At 49.7% G+C, this 16455-nt stretch overlaps 1 protein-coding gene across 1 annotated transcript in view; it reads right to left on the bottom strand.

Moving 5' to 3' along the window:
* Nucleotides 1-14869, bottom strand: part of LOC121002841 (cytochrome P450 2C29-like) — a 151309-nt gene extending 136440 nt beyond the window's left edge. The window contains exon 1 of the mRNA XM_040434448.1: nucleotides 14688-14869. The gene's annotated coding sequence lies outside the window, so the exon portion shown is untranslated. The remainder of the gene's footprint in view (nucleotides 1-14687) is intronic.
* Nucleotides 14870-16455: the final 1586 nt, after the last annotated feature.

The following is a 16455-nucleotide window of genomic DNA, read 5'->3' as shown; positions in this document are numbered from 1 at the left end:
TCACCACAGGTCCTGAAGAAAGAACAGGAGACCGGCAGCTACGCGATCAATTGGAGGAGGTGAGTTAATTTTTTTATTTTATTTTTTTTAACCCTCATTGGCACTGCCCACTGCGCCACCAATGTTTATTATACTGGGGTGTTGGGGGGGCGCACTGCGACACCAATGTTTATTATACTGGGGTGTTGGGGGGGGGCGCACTGCGCCACCAATGAAGATAACTGACCTGTTAATACAAATACAGGAGGCGGGTGCTGGAATCAAATAGCCGGCACCCGACCTCTATGACAGGGAGCTGCGATCCGCTGCAGTTAGCCCCTCAGGTGCCACTCCCTGTCACAGAGGTCGGGTGCCGGCTATTTGTTTCCAGCACCCGCCTCCTGTATTTGTATTAACAGGTCAGTTATCTTCATTGGCGGCGCAGTGGCCACAGCCCCTCCCCTCCTCCCATCTCTCTTCTTATTGGCGGCGACAGCAGCACAGGGGGGAGGGAGAGACTCCTTCTCCACTGCGCTGCTGAGAAGAACATCGGCGGCGGGGAAGAGAACTATCTCCTGTGCCCCGCCGCTATATTAAAACGGCAGAGCTGCAGCAGAGGGTCTAGTCGCAAATGGCAACAAGACTAAAAAGTCTTGTCACCATTTGTAAATTCTAAGTCGCATTGGCGACCATTTTGGTCGCCATCTGGAGCCCTGAGTTGCCTTGTACAACTCTTTTGTACTGTCCAAGCATTGGCAACACAGGGACATTCCTTCAGTTCTATGAGGCAGTCCTCAAGGACCTGATCTTTTCTGACCGGGAAAGAGCAGGCTGGAGTACCTCAGGAACTGGAGACGCCCGGATCGTCCAACACTTTCCAGGTGTTGTCCCCCATACTGGAAAAAAGAGACGATCCCAAAAAAAGTGGATCACAGGAAGGGGATATAGAAGGACACCACTCAGTGTGACACGTGTAAAACTAAAATAAAAAGTAGACATTAGGTATCGCCATGTCCGTAAGAATCTGCTCTATAAAAAATAAAAAAATTCAAAAATTGAAAATTAAAACGGTGCCAAGAAAAAGATAAATATAAAAGTATTTTGTCACCTTACATCACAAAAAGTGTAATAGCAAGCGATCAAAAAGTCATATGCCCCCCCAAAATAGTGCCAATAAAACAGTCCTCTCATCCCGCGAAAAATGAGCCCCTACCTAAGATAATTGGCAAAAAAAAATAAAAAATGATATATGGAGATACTAAAATAGATTTTTTTGTTTAAAAAAAGAAGTGTAAAACCTAAATACATTTAAAAAAGTAGACATATTAGGTATCGCCGCGTCCGTAAGAATCTTCTCTATAAAAATACCTCATGACCCAACCCCTCAGTTGAACAGTCAAAAAAATAAAATAAAAACTGCCAAAACAGCTATTTTTTGGCAAATTTTCCATTTTAATCAGTTTTCTCAAGTAAGGCTTCTTTCACACTAGCGTCGGGGCTCCGCTTGTGAGCTCCGTTTGAAGGGTTTCACAAGCGGCCCTGAACGCATCCGTACTGCCCCAATGCATTCTGAGTGGATGCGGATCCGCTCAGAATGCATCAGTCTGGCAGCGTTCGGGTGTCCGCCTGGCCGTGCGGAGGCAAGCGGATCCATCCAGACTTACAATGTAAGTCAATGGGGACGGATCCGTTTGAAGTTGACACAATATGGCTCAATTTTCAAACGGATCCGTCCCCCATTGACTTTCAATGTAAAGTCTGGACGGACCCGTCTGAACTACTTTCAGACTTAGAATTTTTTCTAAACTATAATGCAGATTGATCCGTTCTGAACGGATCCAAACGTCTGCATTATAGGAGCGGATCCGTCTGTGCAGACACCAGATGGACCCGCTCTGAACGCTAGTCTGAAAGTAGCCTAACAAAGCAGGGGTTAACATCCAACCAAAACGTAATATTTATTAGGAACATAGGAAGACAGGCACTCTATATGAGGACAAGGGATAGTGTGTATATGATAAAAACTATATTTATTTGGGTAGTAATAAAAACATTATCAATATAGGTCCCTCCCAATGTACAGGGAGAGGAGCGGGTGGTGTAAAATAGATGGGTAGTAGCACAGGGGGAGGGGTTTCTGGATAGCAGATTTTGATGGCCTTTTTTTGGCACCATGTTCCATTTGAAGAACCCCTGATGCACCCCTAGAGTAGAAACTCCATAAAAGCAACCCCATCTAAGAAACTACACCCCTCAAGGTATTCAAAACTGATTTTACAAACTTTATTAACCCTTTAGATGTTGCTCAACAGTTTATGGCAAATGGATATGAAATTTCAGAATTTCTATTTTTGGTAATCTTGTCTCACAAAAATGTAATATAGATAAACCAAAAATCATATGTACCCTAAAAATAGTCCCAACAAAACTGCCACCTTATCCCGTAGTTTCCAGAATGGGGTCACTTTTATGGAGTTTCTATCAAATTGGGACATTGTGTAAATAAACCAGTCCAGCAAAATCTGCCTTCCAAAATTGCACACGGCGCACCGTTCCCTCTACGCCCTACCGTGTGCCCTATATAGTAGTTTACGGCCACATATGGGGTGTATCTGCAAACTACAGAATCAGGGCAATAAATATTGAGTTTTGTTTGGCTGTTAACCCTTACTTTGTTACTGAAATAAAATGGATTAAAAAAAAAAATTGAAAAGTTGCCAAAAAATTTGAATTCTGAAATTTTATCTCTATTTGCCATTAACTCTTGTGCAACACCTAAAGGGTTAACGACGTTTGTAAAATCAGTTTTGAATACCTTGAGCGGTGTAGTTTCTAGAATGGGGTCATTTTGGGTTGGTTTCTATTATGTAAGCCTCACAAAGTGACTTCAGACATAAACTGGTCCTTAAAAAGATTTGCTTCTAAACTCCTAAGCCTTGTAACATCTCCAAAAAGAAAATGTCAGAATGTAAATGTAATGTAAAGTAATAACTATTTTTGGAGGTATTACTATGTATTATAGAAGTAGAGAAATTGTAACTTGGAAATTAAAATTAAAAAAAATGGTAAATTTGGCTTTTTTTTTACAAATAAAAATGTTTTTACTCCATTTTACCAGTGTCATGAAATACAATATGTGACAAAAAATAAATAAAAAAAAACTATCTCAGAATGGCCTGGATAAGTAAAAGCGTTTTAAAGTTATTCGCAAAAAATGGCCTGGTCCTTAAGGTGAAAATGAGCCCAGTCCATAAGGGGTTAAGTCAGCTATTGGCGGCAACTTCATCTCGATCCATAAGTTGTGGTTGGTGCAGATGTTCAGGACTCAAGGTCAAGTGAAGTACTCGGCCCTGAGGGTCCTGCCCATCTGCTAAAATCACAGAAGGAGGGGATTGGGATGGAAATGGTCTCCAGACAGATTCTGTTCTGTCTTTCATATGATGTTGCTGAAGTGAAGAATGCTGCTAACCTTGAGATAAGATGCGGCAGAAGTAGAAAGGAAGAAAAAATGTAGACAGGTAGTAAAGGACATCAGCAAGCTAATGATAGGTGTAGACGTGGTTTTCTTTTCACATATTGTACTTCATGACACTGGTAAAAATAGAGTAAAAAAAAATAAAAATATGTATTTTTATTTATAAAAAAAAAGCCAAATTTACCAAAAAAAATTTAAAAAATGGGCAAATTTCAATTTCTTTACTTCTATAAAAGATAGTAATACCTCGAAAAATAGTTATTACTTTACATTGCCCATATGTCTTACTTCATGTTTGGATCATTTTGTGAATGCACTTTTAGGTCTCATGCACACGACCGTTGTGTGCATCCGTGGCCGTTGTTCCGTTTTCCGTGATTTTCTGCGGACCCATTGACTTTCAACGGGTCCGTTGAAAACTCGGAAAATGCACCGTTGTTCATCCGCGGCCGTGATCCGTGTTTCCTGTCAGTCAAAAAAATATGACCTGTCCTATTTTTTTGACGGACAACGGTTCATGGACCCATTCAAGTCAATGGGTTCGTGAAAAAACACGGATGCACACAAGATTGGCATCCGTGCCCGTGATCCGTTGGCAACTTTCACACAGACGGATCGCAGAAAGAATATACTGTCGGATTAAACTGGGACTCCGATCGGAACTCTCCACTGCCACCAATGATAAGGGAACGTGATTTTAACTGAAGGGGGGGGGGGGGAGGAGGTGAGGCCGCACTGGCCACCAATGATGGGGGATTTGGAACGTGATTTTAACTGAGGGGGGGGGGGGGAGGTGAGGCCGCACTGGTGTGCCCCCTCCTGCCTGGCAGCACCTGATCTCTTACAGGGGGCTATGATATGCACAATTAACCTTTTAGGTGCGGCACCTGAAGGGTTAATTGTGCGGATCACAGCCCCCTGTAAAAGATCGGGTGCTGCCAGGCAGCAGGGGGCAGTCATGTAAACAGTTCATAGGATATTCTAACTTGAAGCGTCCCCATCACTATGGGAACGCCCCTGTGTTAGAATATACTGTCGGATATGAGTTTCACGGTCTAACTTAAATCCGATGGTATATTCTAACAGACGCGTTCCCATGGTGTCCGCACGGCCAGGCGGACACCAAAATGACTTTTTTTTCATGTCAGTGGATCCTCCAAAAATCAAGGAAGACCCACGGACAAAAAAACAGTCATGGATCGCGGACCAACGGAACCCCATTTTGCGGACCGTGAAAAAAATACTGTCGTGTGCATGAGGCCTTAGGCTTAGAAGCAAATCTTGAAATTTTTCAGAAAATTTCCAAAACCCACTTTTTAAAGGACAAGTTCTGAAGTCACTTTGTGAGGCTTATATAATAGAAACCACCCAAAAGTGACCCCATTTTAGAAACTACACCCCTGAAGGTATACAAAACAGATTTTACAAACTTTGTTAACTCTTTAGATGTTCCACAAGAACTGATGGAAAATTTCAGAATTTCACTTTTTTGGCAGATTTTCCATTTTAATCCATTTTTTCCAGTTACAAAGTGAGGGTTAACATCCAAACAAAACTCAATATTTATTGCCCTGATTGTGTAGTTTACAGAAACACCCCATATGTGGTTGTAAAATGCTGTATGGGCACACCTCAGGGCGCAGAAGGAAATGAACGCCATATGGTTTTTGGAAGGCAGATTTCACTGGGATAATTTTAAGCTGCCAGGTCACATTTGAAGCCCCCCTGATGCACCCCTAGAGTAGAAACTCCAAAAAAGTGACCCCGTTTTGGAAACTACGGGATAAGGTGGCAGTTTTGTTGGTACTATTTTAGGGTATATATGATTTTTGGTTGCTCTATATTACACTTTTTGTGAGGCAAGGTAACAAGAGATACCTTTTTTTGGCACCATTTTTATTTTTGTTATTTACAACATTCATCTGACAGATTAGATCATGTGGTATTTTTATAGAGAAGGTTGTTACGGATGCGACAATATCAAAAAAGATTTTAGCATCTCCACATTCTGAAAGCTGTAGTTTTATTTATTTTTTGGGCGACTGTCTTGTGTAGGGGCTCAATTTTTTTTGGGGATGACATGACGGTTTGATTGGCACTATTTTGGGGTGCATATGACTTTGATCGCTTGCTGTTACACTTTTTGTGATGTAAGGGGACAAAAAAAAAAAATATATAAAAAAAAAGTTTACAAAGTTAATTTTACGGTGTTCACCTGAGGGATTAGGTCATGTGATATTTTTATAGAGCAGGTTGTTACGGACGCGTCAAAACCTAATATATATACTTTATTTTCTTTACTTAAGTTTTACACAATAACAGCATTTTTTAAACCAAAAAAATAAAGGATGTTTTAGTGTCTCTATATTCTGAGCCATATTTTTTTTATTTTTTTGGGGCGATTGTATTAGGTAGAGTCTCATGTTTTTGCAGGATGAGGTGATGGTTAGATTGGTACTATTTTGGGGGGAATACGCCTTTTTGATCACTTTGTGTTGCACTTTTAGTGATGTAAGGTGACCAAAAAGTGGTTTATTTAGCACAGTTTTTATTTTATTTTTTTGATGGTGTTCATCTGAGGGGTTAGGTCATGTGTTAATTTTATAGATCCGGTTGATACGGATGCGGCGATACACAATATGTCCTTTTCTTTTTTCCCCCCATTTTTTTTCCCTTTATTTTGGCAAAAGAATATTTAATTTTTTTTTTTTATTTTTTTTACTTGAAACAACTTTTTTTTTTTACTTTTTTTTTGTCCCAATCTGGGACTTCAACTTTTGGGGGTCTGATCCCCTTTACAATGCATTCCTATACTTCTGTATTGGAATGAACTGGTTGTACGAGTAATACTGTGTGTATTACTCATACAGCTTCCGGCCTGTGAGATCCAGGAGGCTGCCTTCCATGCCATCGGGTCCCCGTCACAGAAGCACGGGGACCCGATGGCAGCTCCGATACGGCTTTGACCCTTTTCTGGTGTCAGTGTGGGTTTTCTTCCGTGCATGTAAAATCCTAGGATCAGAACAATATGGAGCAGTACATTAAACAAAATTGGCCCCGATTGAGGGCATCTTCAACACCCGCAAATACTTTCCCACATTTTCACCCAGGCAGCCCCCCGACATGAGCATCGGAGCATTTTCCAGAGATCCAGTGATGTACCAGGCTCTCCAATAAGGACTGCTAGGCAGAGGTTTCCGCCCAGCAGTGAGCCCGTCACTGGCACTAATGGGCAGGCTTTAGTGCTGCCCTAGCCTGCTAAAGCTGGCCCATTAGAGCCAGGGTAACTTCCACCCAGCAGTGTGTTATAAACAAAAAGGCCCTTGCCCTGCACGATCCAGCGCAGTGGGGGAAGGTGAAGAACCCCTTAAAGGATAACTGTCACACTTAGACCCCAATTTCAATTTTCATATATGTAGTTACTAATAACATGATATTCCACAATCAGTTACTATTAGACTGACTTACCCCATATTTAATAAGATTCAGCCCTTAGCAACCAGTCTGCATAAAACTGCAGTTTCACTATTCAGTTAAGATGGCCGCCACTGCCCTCACCCTGAGGCTAATCCCGTCTGCCCTCACTAGCCAGTAACAATAGCCCCCCAAAAGTGTCAGTAACCAGAGCCCTCCCCCCTAAAGGGTTAATCTCCTGCAGCACAGAGGGGTCCTCTTACCACATGTTGCTCTCATTTATACACTGAGCAGATGGCAGATCTCCTTCCCTGGTCTGCGCTGCTCCAGCTCTGCATTCTCCAGCTCTGCTGAGTGAGGGAGCGTCTGCCAAGTGCAGGGACAGGGAGAAGTGCACACAGCCCAGGCACTGTTATCAGCTGCTGGGGAGGACCTGGCTTTAATCATTTACTTACAGTCCCTGGCTGTCAGTAATCTGACCTTGCACGCTGCGTGCTCTGTCCTTCATCAGATAGACGGACCGTGCCTAGCAACAGATAGACGGACCATGCCTAGCAACAGATAGACGGACCATTCCTAGCAACCCTATTTTAAGCACAGGTAAAAGTAGGCAGTACAGGGAACAAAACTGTGGAATTAAGGGGTAATTGAATACACAGTGAAAAGTTGAAATAGGGCCACCAAGGAGATATTAATCACCACAATCCAATATAAAAATACGACAGTTATACTTTAAAGAGTAACTAAGCTTTTATAATAATTTGATATGTTGTCCCTAATCCACTAAATAACATTTTTCTAATATACTTTATTTATTCATTTTCTTTTTTTACTGTACTTTTATATCAGCGCGTCATTCAGTGCGCGCTTATAACTCTGTTCTCCCGACATCGCTCAGCGCTGGACCGAGGACTCCTGTTATGAATGGGGCTGCACAGCTCAGGGAGCGCGGGCAGGAGCCTGCAGGACAGTGCCCTCAGCCCAGGCAGAAACCCGCTCCGTTAATCCTGGCATAGTTCACGGGTACAGAGTCATTGTCCCGGGAGCAGCAATGAGCGCCCGTACCACCTGAGCTGCTGCGGCCGCATTCATAAAATGAGTCCTCGGTCCAGCGCAGAGCGGTCAGCGGTGTCATGTCGGGAGAGCGGAGGTGAGCGGTCAGCGGTGTCGGGAGAGCGGAGGTGAGCGGTCAGCGGTGTCGGGAGAGCGGAGGTGAGCGGTCAGCGGTGTCGGGAGAGCGGAGGTGAGCGGTCACTGAAGGACGCGCTTTAGGGCTCTTTCACACTTGCGTTGTCTGGATCCGTCGTGCACTCCATTTGCCGGAATTACATGCTGGATCCGGAAAAACGCAAGTGAACTGAAAGCATTTGAAGACGGATCCGTCTTAAAAATGCGTTCAGTGTTACTATGGCACCCAGGACGGTATTAAAGTCCTGGCTGCCATAGTAGGAGCGGGGAGCGGGGGAGCAGTATACTTACCGTCCGTGCGGCTCCCGGGGCGCTCCAGAATGACGTCAGAGCGCCCAATGCGCATGTATGATGTGTCCATGCGATCACGTCATCCATGCGCGTGGGGCGCCCTGACGTCACTCTGGAGCGCCCGGGGAGCCATGCGGACGGTAAGTATACTGCTCCCCCGCTCCCCACTACACTTTACCATGGCTGCCAGGACTTTAGCGTCTTGGCAGCTATGGTAACCATTCAGAAAAAGCTAAATGTCGGATCCGGTAATGCGCCGAAACGACGTTTAGCTTAAGGCCGGATCCGGATTAATGCCTTTCAAATGGGCATTAATTCCGGATCCGGCCTTGCGGCAAGTGTTCAGGATTTTTGGCCGGAACAAAAAGCGCAGCATGCTGCGGTATTTTCTCTGGCCAAAAAACGTTCCGGTCCTGAACTGAAGACATCCTGATGCATCCTGAACGGATTTCTCTCCATTCAGAATGCATTAGGATAAAACTGATCAGGATTCTTCCGGCATAGAGCCCCGACGACGGAACTCTATGCCGGAAGAAAAGAACGCAAGTGTGAAAGAGCCCTTAGGGATATAAAAGTACAGTAAACATAGAAATATAATAAAGTAAATTAGAAAAATGTTATTTAGGGGATTAGGGACAACATTAAAATTATAAAAGTTTAGTTGCTTTTTAAGGACGGCCCCAATTTTGTTTTCGCAGAGGGAGAGCAGTGAGGCACCTGGGGGCAGAGGGAGAGCAATGAGGCACCTGGGGGCAGAGGGAGAGCAATGAGGCACCTGGGGGCAGAGGGAGAGCAATGAGGCACCTGAAGGGAAGGGGCATTAGGAACCAAAGAGGTGGGACACAACTGGGGTCAGAGAGGGCAGTGAGGAACATGGGGGCAGGAAGGAGCAGAGTCAAGCAGTGAGGCACCTGGGGACAGTGAGGTGAGCAGTGAGGCACCTGGGGACAGTGAGGTGAGCAGTGAGGCACCTGGGGACAGTGAGGTGAGCAGTGAGGCACCTGGGGACAGTGAGGTGAGCAGTGAGGCACCTGGGGACAGTGAGGTGAGCAGTGAGGCACCTGGGGACAGTGAGGTGAGCAGTGAGGCACCTGGGGACAGTGAGGTGAGCAGTGAGGCACCTGGGGACAGTGAGGTGAGCAGTGAGGCACCTGGGGACAGTGAGGTGAGCAGTGAGGCACCTGGGGACAGTGAGGTGAGCAGTGAGGCACCTGGGGACAGTGGGGAGAGCAGTGAGGCACCTGGGAGCACAGGGGAGAGCAGTGAGGCACCTGGGAGCACAGGGGAGAGCAGTGAGGCACCTGGGGACAGTGAGGTGAGCAGTGAGGCACCTGGGGACAGTGAGGTGAGCAGTGAGGCACCTGGGGACAGTGAGGTGAGCAGTGAGGCACCTGGGGACAGTGAGGTGAGCAGTGAGGCACCTGGGGACAGTGAGGTGAGCAGTGAGGCACCTGGGGACAGTGAGGTGAGCAGTGAGGCACCTGGGAGCACAGGGGAGAGCAGTGAGGCACCTGGGAGCACAGGGGAGAGCAGTGAGGCACCTGGGAGCAGTGAGGCACCTGGAAGCAGAAGGGAGCAGTGAGGCACCTGGGACAGGGAGCAGTATAAGGGACATGAGGTAACAACTAGTGCAGGCAGAGGACAATCCACTAACCTGAGGAGAGAAGACTCTGTCTAGTGCACAGGACTCTACACCTTAGATCAGGCAGCCAATCAGCGCAGCCCTTTTTATCCTGGGGCTGATTGGTTCACCTGCTGAGGGGGCGGTCCCTGCTGATTCCATGGGCGGCACCCTGGATCCTCGGTCAGCGCTCACTGAAGGTCGCGCTGATATAAAAGTACAGTAAACATAGAAAATTAATAAAGTATATTAGAAAAATTTCATTTTGGGGATTAGGGACAACATATCAAAAATCATTATAAAAGTTTAGTTACTCTTTAGGGACGGCCCCATTTTTGTTTTTCACGTCCCGCGTCACCTACAACAGTTGTAAAGAAAAGGGCCGTGATGAGATCGGAGCAGAGCCCGCCGTGATGAGATCGGAGCAGAGCCCGCCGTGATGAGATCGGAGCAGAGCCCGCCGTGATGAGATCGGAGCAGAGCCCGCCGTGATGAGATCGGAGCAGAGCCCGCCGTGATGAGATCGGAGCAGAGCCCGCCGTGATGAGATCGGAGCAGAGCCCGCCGTGATGAGATCGGAGCAGAGCCCGCCGTGATGAGATCGGAGCAGAGCCCGCCGTGATGAGATCGGAGCAGAGCCCGCCGTGATGAGATCGGAGCAGAGCCCGCCGTGATGAGATCGGAGCAGAGCCCGCCGTGATGAGATCGGAGCAGAACCCGCCATGATGAGATTGGACTCCTTACCTCCGGTCACTTTCTGCTGTTTGCAGAGGGGATGATATGGAAATCTCATGCACTTTGCTGGTTCTGCCACCTGGAAATCCAGTCCCGTGTGGACCGAGCTGAAAGCAGCGGAGAGTTGTGACAATGTTCATGGAGCAGACAGCTTCTAAAGCAAAGGCTTTCCTCTTCTGCTAAAGGTCCTTCTCCCCCAGGGCCACCTGCGGGGGGAGGGGTTGAATTGATCAAAACTGGTGTAAAGTAGAACTGGCTTCGCTGCCCATAGCAACCAATCAGATTCCACCTTTCATTTTTCAAAGGAGCTGTGAAAAATGAAAGACACAATCTAATTGGTTGCTATGGGCAGCGAAGCCGGTTCTACTTTACACCACATTTGATGAATCTCCCCCAAGGACTGTGAAGCACCTGGAGCAGGAAAAAGGGAGAGGGAAGGAACCGGGGAGCAGTGAGGCACCTGTGGCCATTGGGCACCTGAGGGGAAGGGGCAGTTAGGAACCATAGAGGTGGGACACACCTGGTGTCAGAGAGGGCAGTGAGGCACCTGGGGGCAGGAGGGAGCAGAGTCAAGCATTGGGGCACCTGGGAGCAGTGAGGCACCTGGGATCATAAGGGAACAGTGAGGCACCTGGGAGCAGAGGGGAGCAGTGAGGCACCTGGGAGCAATGGGTCACCTGAGGGGAAGGGGCAGTTAGGAACCAAAGAGGTGGGACACAACTGGGGTCAGAGAGGGCAGTGAAGATCATGGGGGCAGGAAGGAGAAGAGTCAAGCATTGGGGCACCTGGGAGCAGTGAGGCACCTGGGGACAGAGGGGGCAGTGAGTAAACCAGGCGGCAGGAGGGAGCAGAGGCACCGGGGAGCAGTGAGGCACCTGGGAGCAGAGGGGAGAAGTGAGGCACCGGGGAGTTCAGAAGGAAGCAGTGAGGCACCTGGGAGCAGAGGGGAGCAGTGAGGCACAGGGGATCAGTGAGGCACCTGGGAGCAGAGGGGAGAAGTGAGGCACCGGGGGGTTCGGAAGGGAGCAGTGAGGCACCTGGGAGCAGAAGGGAGCAGTGAGGCACCTGGCAGCAATGGGGAGCAGTGAGGAACTTGGGAGCAGAGGGGAGCAGTGAGGCACCTGGGAGCAGTGAGACACCTGGCAGCAGAGGCGAGCAGTGTGGCACCTGGGGACAGAGGCAAGCAGTGAGGCACCTGGGAGCAGAAGGAAACAGTGAAGCACCTGGGAGCAGTGAGGCACCTGGGAGCAGAGGGGAGCAGTGAGGCACCTGGGAGCAGTGAGGCACCTGGGAGCAGAGGGGAGCAGTGAGGCACCTGGGAGCAGAGGGGAGCAGTGAGGCACCTGGGAGCAGAGGGGAGCAGTGAGGCACCTGGGAGCAGAGGGGAGCAGTGAGGCACCTGGGAGCAGAGGGGAGCAGTGAGGCACCGGGGAGTTCAGAAGGGAGCAGTGAGGCAGAGGGGAGCAGTGAGGCAGAGGGGAGCAGTGAGGCACCTGGCAGCAGAGGCGAGCAGTGAGGCACCTGGGGACAGAGGCAAGCAGTGAGGCACCTGGGAGCAGAAGGAAACAGTGAGGCACCTGGGAGCAGAGGGGAGCAGTGAGGCACCTGGGAGCAGTGAGGCACCTGGGAGCAGAGGGGAGCAGTGAGGCACCTGGGAGCAGAGGGGAGCAGTGAGGCACCAGGGAGTTCAGAAGGGAGCAGTGAGGCACCTGGGAGCAGTGAGGCACCGGGGAGCAGTGAGGCAGAGGGGAGCAGTAAGGCACCTGGGAGCAGAGGGGAGCAGTGAGGCACCTGGGAGCAGAGGGGAGAAGTGAGGCACCTGGGAGCAGAAGGGAGCAGTGAGGCACCTGGGAGCAGAGGGGAGAAGTGAGGCACCTGGGAGCAGAGGCGAGCAGTGAGGCACCTGGGAGCAGAAGGGAACAGTAAGGCACCTGGGAGCAGAAGGGAGCAGTGAGGCACCTGGGAGCAATGGGGCACCTGAGGGGAAGGGGCAGTTAGGAACCAAAGAGGTGGGACACACCTGGGGTCAGAGAGGGCAGTGAGGAACATGGGGCAGGAGGGAGCAGTGAGGCACCTGGGAGCAGAGGGGGCAGTGAGGAACATGGGGGCAGGAAGGAGCAGAGTCAAGCATTGGGGCACCTGGGAGCAGTGAGGCACCTGGGACAGTGAGGTGAGCAGTGAGGCACCTGGGAGCAGAGGGGAGAAGTGAGGCACCTGGGAGCAGAGGGAACAGTGAGGCACCTGGGAGCAATGGGGCACCTGAGGGGAAGGGGCAGTTAGGAACCAAAGAGGTGGGACACACCTGGGGTCAGAGAGGGCAGTGAGGAACATGGGGCAGGAGGGAGCAGTGAGGCACCTGGGAGCAGAGGGGGCAGTGAGGAACATGGGGGCAGGAAGGAGCAGAGTCAAGCATTGGGGCACCTGGGAGCAGTGAGGCACCTGGGACAGTGAGGTGAGCAGTGAGGCACCTGGGAGCAGAGGGGAGAAGTGAGGCACCTGGGAGCAGAGGGAACAGTGAGGCACCTGGGAGCAATGGGGCACCTGATGGGAAGGGGCAGTTAGGAACCAAAGAGGTGGGACACAACTGGGGTCAGAGAGGGCAGTGAGGAACATGGGGCAGGAGGGAGCAGTGAGGCACCTGGGAGCAGAGGGGGCAGTTAGGAACATGGGGGCAGGAAGGAGCAGAGTAAAGCATTGGGGCACCTGGGAGCAGTGAGGTGAGCAGTGAGGCACCTGGGGACAGTGAGGTGAGCAGTGAGGCACCTGGGGACAGAGGGGGCAGTGAGGCACCTGGGGACAGTGAGGTGAGCAGTGAGGCACCTGGGGACAGTGAGGTGAGCAGTGAGGAACCTGGGGACAGAGGGGGCAGTGAGGAACCTGGGGAGCAGTGAGGCACCTGGGATCATAAGGGAACAGTGAGGTAGAGGGGAGAAGTGAGGCACCTGGGATCAGAAGGGAGCAGTGAGGCACCTGGGATCAGAAGGGAGCAGTGAGGCACCTGGGATCAGAAGGGAGCAGTGAGGCACCTGGGATCAGAAGGGAGCAGTGAGGCACCTGGGATCAGAAGGGAGCAGTGAGGCACCTGGGATCAGAAGGGAGCAGTGAGGCACCTGGCAGCAGAGGGGAGCAGTGAGGCACCTGGGAGCAGGGGGGATCAGTGAGGCACCTGGGAGCAGTGAGGCACCTTGGAGCAGAGGGGAGCAGTGAGGCACCTGGGAGCAGAGGGGATCAGTGAGGCACCTGGGATCAGAAGGGAGCAGTGAGGCACCTGGGAGCAGTGAGGCACCTTGGAGCAGAGGAGAGCAGTGAGACGACCAGTGAGGCACCTGGAAGCAGAGGGGAGCAGTGAGGCACCTGAAAGCAGAGGGGAGCAGTGAGGCACCTGGAAGCAGAGGGGAGCAGTGAGGCACCTGGGAGCAGAGGGGAGCAGTGAGGCACCTGGGAGCAGAGGGGAGCAGTGAGGCACCTGGGAGCAGAGGGGAGCAGTGAGGCACCTGGGAGCAGAGGGGAGCAGTGAGGCACCTGGGAGCAGAGGGGAGCAGTGAGGCACCTTGGAGCAGAGGGGAGCAGTGAGGCACCTGGGAGCAGAGGGGAGCAGTGAGGCACCTGGGAGCAGAGGGGAGCAGTGAGGCACCTGGGAGCAGAGGGGAGCAGTGAGGCACCTTGGAGCAGAGGAGAGCAGTGAGGCACCTGGGAGCAGAGGGGAGCAGTGAGGCACCTGGGAGCAGAGGGGAGCAGTGAGGCACCTGGGAGCAGAGGGGAGCAGTGAGGCACCTTGGAGCAGAGGAGAGCAGTGAGGCACCTGGGAGCAGAGGGGAGCAGTGAGGCACCTGGGAGCAGAGGGGAGCAGTGAGGCACCTGGAAGCAGAGGGGAGCAGTGAGGCACCTGGGAGCAGAGGGGAGCAGTGAGGCACCGGGGCAGGGGAGAGTATAAGGTGCATAAGGAAACAACTAGTGCAGAAAGAGGACGGACGATCCACTAACCTGAGGAGGGAGGACTTCTGAATGACTCTGACCGTCTTGCCCAGTTGGAGTCAGCAGGGTGACAGCTCAATGTCCTCTAGCAACTACTCGTCAGTGAGGTTACTCTCTCCCAGGCTAATCAGCTCCAACACAGCCTGACAATGCTTGACCTGACACATGTGATTGGAAGGAGGGGTAGTGCAAGCGACCCTGACCTTGTGCCCTGCTTTTGGGGGATGGGAATATATGGAGGAGGCAGATAGATGTCTGGTGTGGGAGCCAGGGCGACACAATTGTGTGTGTGTGGGGGGGGGGGGGGGTCAAAAGGACCTGGCGTGCTGCCTTGATGCTGCCGGAAAAAACATTGACCCGGTGGGGAGTAAAAGACAAGTACTGTCCCTGCCCATACAGGGAGTGCAGAATTATTAGGCAAGTTGTATTTTTGAGGATTAATTTTATTATTGAACAACATCCATGTTCTCAATGAACCCAAAAAACTCATTAATATCAAAGCTGAATATTTTTGGAAGTAGTTTTTAGTTTGTTTTTAGTTTTAGCTATTTTAGGGGGATATCTGTGTGTGCAGGTGACTATTACTGTGCATAATTATTAGGCAACTTAACAAAAAACAAATATATACCCATTTCAATTATTTATTTTTACCAGTGAAACCAATATAACATCTCAACATTCACAAATATACATTTCTGACATTCAAAAACAAAAACAAATCAGTGACCAATATAGCCACCTTTCTTTGCAAGGACACTCAAAAGCCTGCCATCCATGGATTCTGTCAGTGTTTTGATCTGTTCACCATCAACATTGCGTGCAGCAGCAACCACAGCCTCCCAGACACTGTTCAGAGAGGTGTACTGTTTTCCCTCCTTGTAAATCTCACATTTGATGATGGACCACAGGTTCTCAATGGGGTTCATATCAGGTGAACAAGGAGGCCATGTCATTAGATTTTCTTCTTTTATACCCTTTCTTGCCAGCCACGCTGTGGAGTACTTGGACGCGTGTGATGGAGCATTGTCCTGCATGAAAATCATGTTTTTCTTGAAGGATGCAGACTTCTTCCTGTACCACTGCTTGAAGAAGGTGTCTTCCAGAAACTGGCAGTAGGACTTTGATGATACCAGCCCAAACCAGTACTCCACCTCCACCTTGCTGGCGTCTGAGTCGGACTGGAGCTCTCTGCCCTTTACCAATCCAGCCACGGGCCCATCCATCTGGCCTATCAAGACTCACTCTCATTTCATCAGTCCATAAAACCTTAGAAAAATCAGTCTTGAGATATTTCTTGGGCCAGTCTTGACGTTTCAGCTTGTGTGTCTTGTTCAGTGGTGGTCGTCTTTCAGCCTTTCTTACCTTGGCCATGTCTCTGAGTATTGCACACCTTGTGCTTTTGGGCACTCCAGTGATGTTGCAGCTCTGAAATATGGCCAAACTGGTGGCAAGTGGCATCTTGGCAGCTGCACGCTTGACTTTTCTCAGTTCATGGGCAGTTATTTTGCGCCTTGGTTTTTCCACACGCTTCTTGTGACCCTGTTGACTATTTTGAATGAAACGCTTGATTGTTCGATGATCACGCTTCAGAAGCTTTGCAATTTTAAGAGTGCTGCATCCCTCTGCAAGATATCTCACTATTTTTGACTTTTCTGTGCCTGTCAAGTCCTTCTTTTGACCCATTTTGCCAAAGGAAAGGAAGTTGCCTAATAATTATGCACACCTAATATAGGGTGTTGATGTCATTAGACCACACCCCTTCTCATTACAGAGATTC

Source organism: Bufo bufo, chromosome 5 (assembly GCF_905171765.1).
Source record: "Bufo bufo chromosome 5, aBufBuf1.1, whole genome shotgun sequence".
NCBI lineage: Eukaryota > Metazoa > Chordata > Amphibia > Anura > Bufonidae > Bufo > Bufo bufo.
Note: the sequence above shows the minus strand (reverse complement) of the source record. Positions and strands in the feature narration are given on the sequence as shown.